The sequence below is a fragment of the Pinus tabuliformis genome, chromosome 2_1 (assembly GCF_031772625.1).
Source record: "Pinus tabuliformis cultivar Carrire ecotype Pingquan chromosome 2_1, CPIR1, whole genome shotgun sequence".
Lineage (NCBI taxonomy): Eukaryota > Viridiplantae > Streptophyta > Pinopsida > Pinales > Pinaceae > Pinus > Pinus tabuliformis.
In genome coordinates, this window is record NC_142299.1 from 638,899,996 (window position 1) to 638,917,361 (window position 17,366).

Sequence of the window (17,366 nt, forward strand, 5' to 3'; positions counted from 1 at the left end):
TCCAATCCCATAATTCTACTTCCCTGCATGTTTTGTAGAAGGTAAAAATCTCTCCAACCCCCTTGAATCCTTTTAGCTCTACATGTCTCCCAATTGACCCTGTTGTGAAAAACAGTTCCTAGATACTTATATTCTTCCATTATTTCCAAGGGTTTCCCCTCAAAAAGAAAACTAACCTAATGTTTTTTCCTCTTCAAGGAGAAGATCATGATCTTGGTTTTGTTAACGTTTACTTGCATCCCAACCTCTTAACAAAATAGCTCTAAGGCCTTCAAATGCTCTCTCAAACCATGAGTTGATTTTTCAATTAGGATAAGGTCATCAACGTACAAAAGAAACCTCACCACATAACTTGCTAATTGAATATCCTCTCCACTGTCACTGCTTAACCATTCTTTTAGCTTATCGATATATAAGCCAAACAATGTGGGGGAAAGAGGGCACCCCTGCTTGACCCCAATGTCACTACCAAAGCATTCAAAAAAGCCTTCCTTAGTTCTGATTTTAGCTCTAACTTTCTCGTAAAGCTTATGAACCGTTGCTCTATATTCGCTTCGAACTTCAATCTCTTCTATCCTTCTCCACAGCTTGTCTCTAGCAACAATGTCGAAAGCTTTCTTAAAATCAACAAAGCAACAAAAGGCCTCCTCACCTTGTATGTCTCATATTTTTTCTATGAGATACCTAAGAGTGATACAATGATCAATGGTAAAATGTCGCGGCCTAAAACCAGCATGCACTTTTGCTCTTTTACCTTCCTTTTATGTCCCACTGCTAATTCTACGGTCCACCATGCTTCCAAGTAGCTTTTCAAAAAGAGGACTAATCATAATAGTGTGGTAATTGGAGAGAATATTAATGTCTCCACTTTTGTAAATAGGGATATCAACACTCGTTGTCCATTCAGTTGGGAAATTAATTTGTGTGACATTGTTGAAGATCCTTTTGATAGTTGGAGCCAAAGTTTCAACCTCACTTTAAAAATTATGCTTGCAATCCATTAGTGTCTTGAGCTTTACCATTTACTACCTTTGTTATAACACAATTGACATCTTCTAATGAAAATAACTCACTTGAAGTGTTGATTATGGAAATATTATTTTTCTTGTTCTCTTCTATAAAAGCTTCGCATAATCAAATCATTGAGTAGTTGAAATATTATTATCCATTTTCTTTTTCTTTCGCTGTAATTCCCTCGAAAATCTTTTAAAAAGCCTTTATATATCCAAGTGATTAGAAATTCAATCCCAATCTGCAGCAACTTGTAAAATCTACCACATCAAAGTTCAATCTCCGACATGTAAAGTCTACATTTGGGCATTGGGAAATGAGAAATATCGCTTTGGACCGTATGATGATTGATGGGACTGTATTAATTCAATTGATCGGTATAGGTGCGATGTTATATTCTAATTATTAAATATTTTAGAAAAGTGAGTCACCAACGAATGAAATTGTCCGTATATACATATCTTACAATGGATTTTGAGAATAATTGTTTAGATAATTTTGCCTTTTTCAGCCGTCAAAAATCTCATTTCGAGAATTGTTTTACGCGAGTAGGGGATTTGGGTCAGACTCGGTCAGGAGGTTGTGAAGGACACTCGCTGACCAAAAATTGAGTAACGGCGATAATAGGGGTTTACTTTAGTTTGGTCGTCCTGAAATCATCACTGATTGAGGAGATTAACATACTAGTGCTGTTTTTGGGTGGATATTCTATTTAGAAGTTAAAATAAATACAAGGGAGTGTATATAAGTTTAAATACGTATTAGAGATACGTTAGAGTACTATGGTTTATGAGAAAATCTACCATTCAAAATTAACGCTTGAGATAAATATTTAAATTTACTGAATTAAATTATTAAAAATAATTAAATTTAGATTTATTAAGAGTGATTAATGAATTAAATTAGTTTTAATGGGAGATTGAATAAAAAATTAGATATAAATATAATAAATAATGAAATGAATTATCAATGAAAGTTAAAGAAGATTGAATTAGAAAATAAATAAATCATTTATAACTCAATAAATAAAAATTTAGAGCATTTAAATTTCAAAGTTCAAGAGGAACTATTGAATTAATGAATATACTTAAATTAAAAATACATTTATGCTAAATACAACTATACAAAGTAATATATTATAAGTAGTCATTAAAAATTAGATGAGAAAAATAATATTTGAGACTCTGACTTCTATTACTTATAAATTTATTATATTAGATAAATTATAATGATTTACAATATTATAATAAAAATATAATTGTAAGTAATTATTTAAAAATAATGGAAAAATGATAGGAAAATAGAGGATTATGACTGAGTGAAAGACTCTCTCTGAGTTCTGGAAGCAAGCGGGAGCCTGGAGCAGCCTGTGCGAGAGGAACTAGATAGCGAGAGCCTGGTGCAGCCTCCGAGGCCGGTAGGAAGAAGCCCGAGGAGCACGTAAAGAGACACAGCCATCCACGAGTCTGCGCAAAGCTCCATAGTCATGGCCCCAAGAGGGGCTGCGAAAAGGAAACTCCCTTGCCACCTGAGCTAGCTACATTTCGGAATCTGGTTGCAACATGCAACAAACGGCCAGCAGCCGAAAACCAGAAAAGTTTGTAAAAAAAAAAATGGAATCCATCCCCACAGTTGCTCTGCAGATTGAAGAACCCTGCAAAGCGGCATTAAACCTAGCAGAACGAGTGCTTATTGGCCAATTCACAGTATTATGGCCCTCACCTAAAGGAGTAGAAGCGTGGGTACAAAGGAATTGGCATTCACTGGTCAAAGAAGGAATAAAAAATCATTTTGTCGGCAAAGGCTTCTTTGTATTCGTATTTGAAGCAGCAGAAGATAGGAACCTCATATTCATAAATGACCCATATTTCATGGGGCCTCAGGATCTCTATCTGAATCAATGGACTCCAGACTTCAACCCGACTCAGGATGTGCCCTCGGGCGTTCCAGTCTTGGTACGATTACCACACCTACATCTGCACTGTTGGGACCCTAAATCCTTAGAAACCATAGGCAACAAGCTAGGCAAATACATCGAACAAGCAGAAAGAAGAGACCAGTACTCCTGTGCGAGAATTTGTGTAGAAGTAGACATGGAGGAAGGTCTCCCTGAAGCCATTAAACTCACGGTGGTTGACTGGACACACATACAAGTCCTAGACTACGAGAAACTCCCATTTAAATGTCGTCACTGCCATGCTTATGGCAATTTTGCCAAGCATTGCAAAATGCAAAAAGAAATCAGAGGATGGAGCTGAGAAGGAGAAAGGAGATCAAAGGACTCAAGTTCAGAAATGAGGTACAACTAAGCAGAGCAACATGAATAAAGGAAAAGTCGTATCCACTGGGAGCGTTGCTCCTCCCGAAACCCAAGCAGAAGGAAGCTCAGTCCCTCCAATAGCAGACATATCAACAAACCCATTTGATATACTCAGCACACCAGAAAAACTCCAAGACCCAACAGATAAAGAGGATGAACAACGGGCAAATAACATGGAAGAAAACAGAAGGCAAGAGGAATCAGTCCAAATAGCATCCCCAAAAGGTGCCTCTAGCTCCCCAACCTATGCAGATATGACAAGAAAGAAGACCCCTGAGATATCGGGATCCTTAGAAGATGAAACATTTGAGAGGCCCTTGCAAAAAGTGGGGAGGAAATCTCACAGAGAAGCTAGAGAAGAAGACGCAGAGAGACAAAAAATGCAACACAGCCAGGCCACTATAGAGATGTCTATCGACAAAAATACTAGAATCGAGCCCCCCAAGGGAGGCGCTGCCCCCAACCCCTACCAGTGAATAATGTGATTAGTCTCTTAGAATTGCAGAGGACTGGGGAGCCCATCAAAAGCTGAAGCAGTCAAGAGCTTATTAAAATCAAAACTTCCCGAGATCCTCATGCTCCAAGAGATTAAATACAAGGTAAAGCCCTTCTGGAACTCAGCAAAGCAAAATGGAAAACAAAAGTTGTTAAAGCGATAAGTGCTAGAGGTACATGCTGCGGGTTAGCCACTCTCTGGGAGTCTCACAAATTCCTGCTTGAGAGCTCCTTTCAGACGCAACATTGGATTTACACCAAACTCCGACACCTCTCAAGTAAGATAAACATTGCACTCTTTAATCTCTATGTACCTGTCCTCTATGTAGGAAAGGAACAATGTTGGAAAACTCTAAATAATTTTTTGGAAGCATACTCCCTCAATAATATAATTATTGTCGGAGACTTCAATCTAATCCTAGACCCAAAAGAAAAAAGAGGAGGAACCAGCAGCAGGAATTCAACAATGGGATTTAATTGATTTCAAGCCAAAAAGAAGGACTATACACATGGACTAATAACAGAATAGGGGAGGGAGCATATCTCAGCCACGCTGGATTGATTCCTTCTTCAGAGTTCCTTCCTCTCTGAAAAGATGATCATCTCCACAAAAATTCTGCTAAAGTGGAACTGAGACCATAAACCCATCCTCCTCCTGTTGGAAGAAGAAGAAAACCTAAGACCAATCCCCTTTCGATTCTACCCTCTATGGGCAAACAGGGAAGGGTTTTTGGATACAGTGAATAAGGCATGGTCCATCCATGTTCTTGGATCACCCAGCTATGTTTGGGAGCAAAAGATAAAAGCCACCAAAACAACCCTGAAGCAATGGATAAAAAATCCCACAGTCTCTCCCACTACCCAATGAAAACAGAGCACAAAGCAGCTGTTGGATCTCCAAATGGGCCTGGAGACTCGAGACATAACCAGAGCATAAATTCATAGTGAGCAACAACACCAAATCAGCACCCTCTGAACATTTAGAGAAGAGGAAGAATATTTGAGGCTCAAGTCACGCAATCTCTGGCTTGCGTCTGGAGACAAAAATACAACCTTCTTCCACAAGCAAATTCAAACCCGCCTCTCCAGAAACCACATTATCGAGATCACCTCGCCAAGGCTCAAGTCACGCAATCTCTGGCTTGCGTCTGGAGACAAAAATACAACCTTCTTCCACAAGCAAATTCGAACCAGCCTCTCCAGAAACCACATTATCGAGATCACCTCCCCAAAAGGGACTGTTCTTAAAGGCACAACTCTGAAAAAAGAGGCAGCAACCTCTCATTTTAAGCAGTTGTTCAAAGAAGGCGGCGCAAATGATGATGAGGAAGCTCACGACTTCCTCAAGTACGTTCCAAGGATGGTTAACGAGGAGGACAATGCACTCTCCTGAAGCCATTCACTGAAGAAGAAATTAGCAATGTCATATGGAAGATGGAACCAGACAAAGCCCCTGGACCTGATGGATTCTCAATGCACTTCTATAGACTCTGTTGGGACACCATCGAGGTTGATTTGTACCGAATGATCAAACAATTCCTATGAAAAGCCAAAGTGGGAGGAAGCACAAACTCCACCTTCCTAGCCCTAATTCCCAAAGAAGCCAACCTAGAGACATTCAACAGATTCAGACCAATCTCGCTTTGCAATGCGTCCTACAAAATACTCACCAAGTTAAGTGCTAATAGAACAAAGCCTCTGTTGGACAAACTCATCTCTCCCAATCAAGGAGGGTTTGTCAAAGGCAGTCATATCCTAGACAATGTGACACTGGTGTAGGAAATCATCCATTCCAACCATCAATGCAAAGAGCAAGGTATGCTCATCAAATTGGACATGGTGAACGCCTTTGATAGAGTAAGACACTCATTCCTCCTCTAAGTTCTTTCTGCATTTGGTTTCAGCGCTAAACTTGTAAAAATGATTAAAGCATGCATTAGAGAACCTTGGATAGCCCCTCTAGTAAATGGTAGGTCGGCTAACTACTTCAAAGCTTCAAGGGGAATCAGGCAAGGCTGCCCTCTGTCCCCCCTTCCCATATATTCTGATGGCAGACTCTCTAAGCCAAAAGCTGACATATGAGAAGAAGCTCAACGGCACTGTTCTTAGCATTAGGGTGATACCCGGAACAAACCCAATCAATCATGCCTTATTCGCCGATGACTCTATCCTTATGGGAGGAGCCTCCCTTCAAATACAAAGAGCATTCAGTGGAGTAATCCAAAGCTTCTGCAGAATCTCCAGAGCTATGGTCAACAAGAGAAAAAGTGCAGTTTACGGCTCGGTGGTAGATCAGCAATCTATACTCGGGATTTCCTAAGCCCTGGGCTTCACCGGATATGCCTCAAGGGAAAAATTGAACCTTTAACCTTGTGTTCCACTAAGGCCCTCATTGGATGGAAATTATCAGCAAAATTAAGGCTAAAATGACTGCTTGGGGCGGACAATGGCTTACCTAAGCTGGAAAGCTCTCTTTGGTCAAGTCAGTTCTCTCATCCCTTCCTATCTACCAAGCTTCTTTCCTTTTGGCTCCAAAAATGAACACTGAACAGTTAGCAAATTTTATTCGAAATTTTATATGGCAAGGAGGAAAGGGGAACCCAAAAAAATTCCATATAGTACGCTGGGACATAGTGAAAAGGCCAATATCTGAAGGTGGACTTCAGGTAAGAGATCCTGTGTTGGTCAACCTAGCGATGGGAGGGAAGATTCTCTGGAAATCTTCTCAAACCAAAGAAACCCTGTAAGTCAAGTTCTAATTAAAAAATATTTGCACAAACTCTCAATAAAGAATATGGAAGAAGGAGCTTCCCACAAGGGAACCACGCTGTGGAAGTTGTGCAGCCAAGGTTGAGAATTCTTCAAAGAACAGGTAAGAGATCATGTGTTGGTCAACCTAGCGATGGGAGGGAAGATTCTCTGGAAATCTTCTCAAACCAAAGAAACCCTGTAAGTCAAGTTCTAATTAAAAAATATCTGCACAAACTCTCAATAAAGAATATGGAAGAAGGAGCTTCCCACAAGGGAACCACGCTGTGGAAGTTGTGCAGCCAAGGTTGAGAATTCTTCAAAGAACAGCGCTACAGAATTCCAGGAAATGGCAAAAGAATTACACTGTGGGATGACGAGATCATGGGACTCCATCCCCTAAATCTTGCTTCAGAAATCTCATATTTGCGTAACTGGCTCATCCAAAAAGGTATCCACAAACTTGCTAACATATGCACATGGGACTCGGCAGGGAACTGGAGTAACAGGGAGCTCCATCGCCCCCCTGATTGGATTCTCCCTCAACTCCATCAATTATTAGCTAAACTCATTGGTCTGGTTCCTGTGCATCTCCATTCGAGGGACAAGTGGGGCTGGGGGAAGTCCGGAGCTTACTCAGCTCAGCTGGGTTTTGCAGCCTTACAAGAATAACAACATTAGATCCATACTACAAAGCTTTGGCAGCATGTTTGGGACCCATTTAGTCTTCCAAAAATTCAACTTCTTATGTTGGATTCTCATGCACAGAAGGACCCTCACTAGGGACAACTTAGAGAAAAGAGGAACCATGGGTCCACATAGATGCCCTCTCTGCTGCAAGGATCAGGAAACTATCGATCACCTGTTCATAGACTGCCCCTTTTCTCAAGAGCTCTGGTTGTAAGCAATTATGTGGCTCAACGCCAAAATCCCTTAGCAGTCTTCAGTTGTTAGTCTTTTCACAACTTGGAAAGAACATTATCCTCACTCTTTGAATAATAACTCAACATGGACTAAAATCTGGAATGCAATACCAAAATATATCTGTTGGGGAATCTGGTTGGCTAAGAATGAACCCATCTTCAACAACAGAGTTCAATCCACCAACACAGTGGCTGCCAAGGCCAAAGCTTTGTTGCTGGAAACTTTTGAAGATAGACCTCATAAGCCAGACAACCCCCTTCTCCTTGAAGAGCTCATCTGGCTAGGTGAATACCTAAGACGGACCAACATCAAGAAGAATACATTCTTGTCTAGAAATAACGCAAAGTGGCGTCTCCGGATCTCTAAGGCGGAATTTAAAAAATGGTGGAAAAATCAGGGCAAAGTCACGATTTTCTTCGACGGAGCCTCCAAAGGAACCCCGGGGATATCAAGGGCAAGAGGAACAATTTACTCCACAGATGGACAAAAATAATACAACTTTAGTTGGGCCCTATATCAGGGCACCAACAACCAGGCTGAGATCCTCAGACTGCTCAAAGCGTGTCAACTGGCTCAAAAGAACAGAGGGGAAAACCTTCAAATCTTTGGGGATTCTGAAATCCTGATTAAAACCCTTAACACGGGCGACCAACTCAATAGCTTTGCTCTAAACAAGACCCTTGAAAGAATAAGAAAGATGGCTCAGAACTTCACATCCTGTTCATATTACCATGTCCTGCGAGCTCTAAACAAGGAAGCTGATATAATGGCTAACAAAGGATGTCTTCTAGCTCAAGGTATGTTTATAACGAATGATGAAGAACCTGAAAGGCACCCAATTCCTTAACAAACAAGGAGAGTTGATCAAGGACAGAATTCTGCAGAACAAACTCTGGCACAGACAAACTTTCACTGTCGAGAAAGAGTGGGCCACTCCTTGATAGGCTATAGGTTTTCACATGGGTCAACAGTTTTTGGGTTCTTAACAGTGCGCAGAATTGTATTCAATCAGAGGACAGTTTTGAAGGAAGCAATGCGTAGGATCTGGGCAAGGGATGATCCGACGGTCATAGAGCGCTAGAAAAGGTGGGGTGTTAAAGTCGTAGGGAATGGTAAGCGGTTTACATCACACCGCTTCTGGCCGCTGGGCAGTATTTCATGAATTGGACGCGATGTACCTTAGGGCTCGACGCGTGGCTACTCAAACTCGCCCATATCGCGCGCTCTTGTGGTGTTAAGGGTCAGACAGCGAGGGACGCAATAAGCATCAGATCTGGGCGGGGGAAGATTCGATGGTTATTGCACATTGTACATGGTGCCAGGTATTATCCTTATTGTGGGGTCGGGTACGGAGGCGGGATAAGGTTAAGGATCGGACACGGAGGGACGCGACAAGCGTCAGATTTGGGTGGTGTTGATCTGGCGGTCATCACGCATTGCAAAAGGGGGGGTGTTAACTACGCTGGGAGTGGTAAGTGGTTTTCATCGCACTGCTCTTGGCTGCTGGGCAGTTTTCTACTAAACGAACGCAATGCCACTTAGTGGCTGACACGTGGCAGGACAAAACCGCCCATATCGCGCGCTCCTAAGGTGTCAAGGGCCGAACAGAGAGGGACGTGATAAGCGTCGGATCTGGACAGAGGAAGATCTGACGATAATCACAAGTTGTACATGGCTGGGTTTTAACCTTGAAGTGGGTTCGGGTACGGATGAGAGCCTTCGTATATCAGAGGTGGGGACAGGTTATATATTAATACAGTTTAATATATGTGGGTTTTGTATAATTTGGACCGTGGATTAAAGTTTTGTCTGGAATTAGCTCAACCCAGAAAAGTACCAAAGCAAAAAAAAAAAGGAAATGTAAGACAGGACTCTAAGACGCCAAAAGCATTGCAAGGATCTTTCAGCCATGCCAAATGCATAAAAGAAGCAACTAATCTGTGATACAAAAGTCAGAATATGAGGACTTTATAGAATCAAAATTTTCTCAATTGAATGTAATCGAGGTTGTTTGGCATGCCCAACCTCTTCTTATAAAAGAAATTCAACCGTTTCTATTAAAAAAATTAAAGAAAAAGAAAGGAAAAAATAATAATAATAATAAATAAATAAAAAGAAAAAAGTGGAAAAGGTAAAAATATTAAAATCAAAAGTAAATATGTCACAAAAAAAAAAAAAAAAAGTGAGGATGGTATCTTAAATTAAGAAGAAAACTAATGATGGTATATTAAATTTAGAAGAAATAAATTTAAGAAACCAACAGACTAAAGCACTGTCAATATGAAAGGGAGAATAGATTCAAAAAATGAGAGAGATAAGAGATTAATAATTGGAGTGAGGAACAAGAAGTTTAGGGAGAATAGATTCAAAAAATGAGAGAGATAAGAGATTAATAATCTAAGTAAGGAATAAGAAGTTTCCAAGAGTCGCTTAGTTTATAGTTATCTTCACGATTAAAGTTATTAAAATGATTTTTTAATTTAAACAAATATGCATTTTTTTCTAATCAATTTGTTTCATTGGAAAACCCACTAGAAACGCATTATACACAACCACGTCACTATAGTATAATTTCCACTAGAAACACACCATACACAACCACACCACTATAATAATAATTATAGACTATGAAATCTAGATACTCTTCCAAGAGTAGCTTATGCATTTTTTTTCTAATCAATTTGTTTCATTGGAAAACCCACTAGAAACGCACTATACACAACCACACCACTATAGTATAATTTCCACTAGAAACACACCATACACAACCACACCACTATAATAATAATTATAGACTATGAAATCTAGATACTCTCGTGATTAACAAATCAACAATTTCGATTATATTTTATCAAAATTGTCCTCAATTAACCCATCAAAATTTTCAATTATCTATTATCAAAATTACTTTCAACATAGGCCTTCTGAATCTTGTATTTTTTACATTAGCATTATAAGTTTTTTTGAAATTGTTAGTTGTTTCAATTAACATTTATAAATAAATTCAACATTTTAAAAATTAAAATTTATAATTTTAGAAATATTAATATATTATGAAAATCAAAAATTAAAAATATTGTTAAATTTTATTAGCACCAGTTGAGAATAAGCCTTATTAGTAAGGCCACCCATAAAATCTCACAGAGGAGGTTGTTGCCCCCGTGATAGGGGGAGGAGACACGCTAAAATCCAGTCAACTTAGCGCTGGTGTGGCTAAGACCGGTTGCAATCCTTGGTGATTTTGATTACTTAAATGCCTCTGGATCACATTTTCTCAAGCTACACGTCAAACCTGAATAAACACAAATCACTTGACAAACAAAATATTTTAAAATTACACAGAACTAAAATAATATTATTAATAAATAATTAAAAGAAAACAAATTTAAAAAATAAAAAATTAGCAGGATAATTCAAAAATTACATCATAATATTGACTTTTGAAATAAAGTTACAAAAAAGAAATAAGAGATATTAACAACATATTAGCATAATTCCATGAAGAAAACCAAATATTGAGTTTTAAAATAAAATTATAAAACTAAATAATATTTAAAACAAAGGCTATAGCTTAATTAAACTAAAAAACAGTGAAAAAAGATAAAATAACTATTATATTGTTAATGTCATCACAAAAATTAAAAAATATGATTAATTATTATTGTTTATATTTTTATTTTTTTTTCTCTGTAAATACTATTCTATTAAAAAAGTGAAAAAATATGTACAAAGTTCAGAGCCTCAGAGGAGGCCGAGGCCATTCTTCAAACATAAACTCAGGGACAATACAGTTTATCCTGTCAACCTGATTTACAATGCAGACCTCAAGAAGTTGATTTCGGTCCCTGACATACTGACAAAAAATACCCAAACTATAGTTATCCTGCCCTTCAGTAATTTCAGAAACACAGTATCTTCTGTCATGGCTGACTTTATAACAGAAAAAGAAGTCTGATTTGACTAAAATTACTATCTGAAGCATAAGACTAAAACAGACAAGAGAGTTTAGCTGTAAAACGGTAGACACAGAATCAAAAAGCATAGCATATGCACCCAGTGGAAATTCAGTCTGCCTGACTTGGAGAAGCTTGCCTATCCTCCTTCGTTGGGCTTGGAGAGGCGACCCAAGTAACGAACCCGTCGTCGTCCAGAAGCGGCTCTCCAGCTAAATCCGTGACCAAATGTAAACAGCCAGTTGGGCGTTGATATGGCTCGCAGACATTTTCATCTTCCTTGGCAGGAGCTGGTTGCTGAGACACATCTTGAGCAGGGGCGCCCTCATTCATGCAGTCAGCATGAAAAACCAGCCCCGTCATATCCCTAAGCAAGATGCTGTCATCCTGGGAATTAGAGGAAGCCGGAGGGGTCGAGCTGGGGTGGTGGCTTTCCTCCTCAGAAACAAACACTGAAAAATTCACTTTCACCGTCGGCCTGTTGAGCCGACTCTGGAAAACAAATCTGGAAGTCTGGTAAGAGTTGTTTGGGATGAATCTCTCTTGGTCTGACAGCGGAGATGAGGGAGGGACCAAGGCAATTGGGGTAATTTGCTGGGGCTCAGATTGAGAGGGGCTAGCTCTGATACCGAACCGACGCCCACGACGCGGAATACCTCGACTGCGAGGCATTGCAACAGAGCCAGAAAACCTGAGAAATCGGCTAAGACAGAGGAAACCCGAAGTGACCGGAATACTATTGGTGTCGAGACAATTACGGAGCCGAACCACTAAGGAAACTGAGGCAGCATAGTGTTATAAAGAGCAAAGGCAATTACTGCAGCAGAGGAATTTAGGCGTTCCATGTTGATGAGCCAAATCCAGGACAGAGGAGCATGCGCGCATTGAATTGCAGCTTACTTCGAAACTGAACAGACTTTAAATCGCCTGCCTTGAACCTTAAACCAACTTCGATCACGCGTACCCAAAGACAATTCCGGAGCCGAACCACTAAGGAAACTGAGGCAGCATAGTGTTATAAAGAGCAAAGGCAATTACTGCAGCAAAGGAATTTAGGCGTTCCATGTTGATGAGCCAGATCCAGGACAGAGGAGCATGCGCGCATTGAATTGCAGCTTACTTCGAAACTGAACAGACTTTAAATCGCCTGCCTCGAACCTTAAACCAACTTCGATCACGCGTACCCAGTTGATCTCCCGCCTGCCATCCGTCGGGCCAGGTGGCTGCGCGGTAGGCCAGTTCATTGATTGTGAATGTGAACACCCGCATCCGGGTAATTATTATTGTTTATATTAACACACATGCACTTTAATATATATATGTTTATTTTTTATATATTTATATGTTTTATTTTTAATTAGTATATAATTTTTTATGATTAATTTTATTAAAATATATTTTTAATATAACATAAGTCATTTTAGATAGAAAATAGGAATAAAGAATTCCCCGTAATAGCATTTAATTTTGGGGAAGAAAATAGGAATATAGAGTGAAAATAAGAATATAGAGTTCTCGCCCTAGATATAAATATAGATGTTTTTTTACTTATGTTTTTAGGACCAAAATGTAAAATGACAAATGTAATGAGCAAATTCTAATAATTATTAAGGATTTTGGAGGACAACTTTATTTCCCTTGACTTTCATTTCTAAATAGCATCTTTAAAAGTTCTGATAAGCTGTTTAGTTTTTAATTAAAACTTATTTACAAAAAATTAGATTATACATATATTATTTGACCATAAATAATATGTTTACATATAAAGAATATGCATACATAAGAACCCGGATGCGGGTGTTAACATCTGCAATAAATGATCAAGCACGCCACGCAGACACCAAGCCTGACGGATGGCATGCGGAAGATCTACGGGGTTCGCGTCATCGGAGATAGTTTAAGGTTGATAGCAGGTGAATTAAAGTCTGTTCAGACCCGAAGCGAGTTGGACTTCAATGCGAGCATGGCGACTCTGTCCTCAACTCGGCCCATCAACATGGATCTGCTCAATTCCTCTGCTGCAGTTAATGACCCTGTTCTATATGAAGCTAAGCCGCCTCAATTTCCTTATCTGGTCTTTCCTGTCGGTGTAATCGCTCGGCTCTGGAATCGTCAGGATTTCAGTTCCCTCTATCTCAATCGATCTCTCAGGTTCTTTGCTTCTGTTACAATGCCTCGCAGTCGAGGCATTCCGTGTCGAGGGGGTAGGTCTGGAATCAGGGCTCGCCCTTCTCAATCTCCTCCTCAGCAGGTTGCCCCAATTGCCTTAGTCCCTCCCTCATCTCCGCTTTCAGACCAAGAGAGGATCATCCAAAATAACTCCTACCAGTCCTCCAGATTTGTATTCCAAAGCCGACTCAACAGGCCGGTGGTGACAGTGAACTTTACAGTATTTGTCTCAGAGGAGGAGCGCAACCCGCTCAGCTCGACTCTTCCCGCTTCCTCAAACTCTCAGGACGACAGCATTCTTCTTGGGGATATGACTGGGTTGGTTTATCACGCTGACTGCATGTATGAGGACGCCCCTTTCCAGGAAGGGCCTCAGCAGCCTGACCCCGTTCAGGAAGATGACAAGGTTTGCTAGCTGAAAGAGAAATTGGTTGTTTACATTTGGTTACTGATTCTGGTGGAGAGCCGCTTCTGGACGAAGACGGGTTCGTTACATGGGTCGCCTCTTCAAGCCAGGCGAAAGAGGATATGCAAGCGTCTGCAAGTCATGCGGACTAAACTCTACCGGGTGCACATGTTATGCTTTTTTGATCCCGAGTCTTGAATTTTGCAGCTATATGCTCTTGTCTGTTTCAGTCTCATGTTCCAGTCTCATGTTTCCATCAACATAGATTTCACTAAAGTTTATCTGAGGTCACTAAAGTTGATGATAACTGTAGTCCGAGTAAGTTTTGTCAGTATATCAAGGTAAATCAAATCTCTGAGCTCTGTTTTGTAAAACTGGTTGACAGGTTAAACTGTATTGTCCCTGAGTTTTTGGATGAGGAATGGCTTCGGCCTCCTCTGAGGGTCTGACCTCATGGTACATATTTTTTCCCCTTTTTTAATAGAATTAGTTTTTACAGAGAAAAAAAAGAAATATGCATACATAACTAAACCGTATTACATCTGCGGTAGGTATAACCTATTAGGTTTTACATTAATTACTTAATGATTTTTTAAAATCAATTCATAATTTAATTTAATTTAATTTTTATTATTATTTGATAATAATTAAAATTATTTTTTTGAAACCAACACATAATTTAATTTTAATTTTATTATTATTTAATAATCATTAGAAATAATTTTCGAAAACCTCATTGATTGGAGTCTAAAACCTCTGACGTAGTTCCACTTGATTACAAAGTCTGACGTACTTCCTCCAGAGAATTAAAGCCCATAGCACTTACTGCTGGAGAAAGCTAAATTTTTTATTTAATGACAACATCACGCATTCATGTACCATCGATGGATAAAGTTGATGTACTCTGCGATAACTCTCGGCAGCTCTGTTGTAGCTGCCCCCTGTGTCTTGGTGTGGCCGTGCCCCCTGACGTGGATGCCACGTTTTTTTTGAAATAAAATAAACAATATAAATAATATATTCCAGGGGGATCAGGGGATTTTTTTTTTTTTTTTTATGGAAATTTTGGTTATGTTTTGAAAATTTTTTACAAACATTTTTTAAATACAATTAAAAGTTGTCAATCGGTCAGTAATTTTAGGTACTTTAAAAGCTTTTGATGGTGCTGAATTTATTTCCACCATTAAAAACATGATTCAAATACTATCCCTACACAATTTTTTGAAATTATTTTACCGTGATTCTAGCCACTTTTGACCATATGAGCAATTGGTCGACTCCATTTTTTTTTAGCTTTAGTCACCCTTCCAATAAATACTATTAATTTGGCAGTGGTTTCCATGATAACTTATGCTCTCTTTATTTAATGCTTTCCGACTTCCACAATATCTTACCACTAAAGTAACTTCGTGGCAATTTATATTCCAAATCTCGATACTGCGTGCAATTTGGCCAATATCCAAATCTCGATACTGCATGTAATTTGGCCAAATATTCCAATCCCATAACACGTCTTCGAAAAATACTACTAATTTGGTAGTGGCTTCCATGCTAATTTTTTGAAATTATTTTACCGTGATTCTAGCCACTTTTGACCATATGAGCAATTGGTCGACTCCATTTTTTTTTTAGCTTTAGTCACCCTTCCAATAAATACTATTAATTTGGCAGTGGTTTCCATGATAACTTATGCTCTCTTTATTTAATGCTTTCCGACTTCCACAATATCTTACCACTAAAGTAACTTCGTGGCAATTTATATTCCAAATCTCGATACTGCGTGCAATTTGGCCAATATCCAACTCTCGATACTGCATGTAATTTGGCCAAATATTCCAATCCCATAACACGTCTTCGAAAAATACTACTAATTTGGTAGTGGCTTCCATGCTAATTTTTTGAAATTATTTTACCGTGATTCTAGCCACTTTTGACCATATGAGCAATTGGTCGACTCCATTTTTTTTTAGCTTTAGTCACCCTTCCAATAAATACTATTAATTTGGCAGTGGTTTCCATGATAACTTATGCTCTCTTTATTTAATGCTTTCCGACTTCCACAATATCTTACCACTAAAGTAACTTCGTGGCAATTTATATTCCAAATCTCGATACTGCGTGCAATTTGGCCAATATCCAAATCTCGATACTGCATGTAATTTGGCCAAATATTCCAATCCCATAACACGTCTTCGAAAAATACTACTAATTTGGTAGTGGCTTCCATGCTAACTTACCCTCTTTATTTAATGATTTACAACTTCGACAATATCTTACCACTAAAGTAACTTCGTGGCTATTTATATTCCAAATCTCAATATTGCGTGTAATTTGGCCCAATATTCCAATCCCATATCACGTTTTTTCCCAATTTTCAAGTGTTTGTTGTTTTTTTCCGAGTTATTTTTAGTGAGATTTTTTGGAAGTTTTTCCAATGGGTTTTTCTCGTCTAGTTTCTCTAAAATCTCGCAAGAATTTAGAGAAATCACAAGCTTGATGGGTAACAGTCAAAATGCACTAGAAATTTTTCTGGGTACTTAATCCATATATACAGTCAAAAAATCAATGTAAATAACACAAATCAAAATTTCACCTCAAATTATCAGAGATTAATAAAATTAATATTAATCTTAGTATCAAAATTAATATTAATACGCAAAAAAAATGAAATATCAATAAATTAGCATGCAAAAGACTAAAATATCAACATATTTAATTATGTTAATATTAAAATTTAATTTATTAATTTTTTTTCTCGGTAAACAACTATCTATTCTATTATGTAATATTTACAGGTAGGCTTTACAATCAGAGAGACAGGCTATCCAGGATAGCTTAACTTTGACATAAAATGCTCCCTCGCAGGGGCAGCATCTACAGGACTTACCAAAAGTTCTCCACAGCAAACTAACACAAAGGACCAAAATGACCTGGCTATGCCGACGCATTGAACAAAGTTGAGCTAAATAGTGACGAGATGGCCCGCGCAGGGGCTTCCTTCAGAAAATTAACAGTGGACTTTGTTCAGACTCTAGACCGACAAGAACAAGACAGTAACAAGAACTGAAAATAGACAAACACAGTAGCAAACATGATCCAAATACCCGCTGAGATCTGGAACTTAGACCCGTGCCGAGAGAGAACGGAGTAGGCTGGGGCGCGCTGCCAGGGATCAGTCTTCGGGCTTTTCCTCGACGATGTAGCTCCATCCTTGGCCCTCAGGGACTCCTTCTCACATGGCCCAAGGATCCTTTGTAGTGGCCTGAGGCTCCTTTGCCGGGGGATGAGAAGGGGCTTGCAGGATCTCTTTCCCCGAGGTGCCAGCTACAATTGGTGGCTG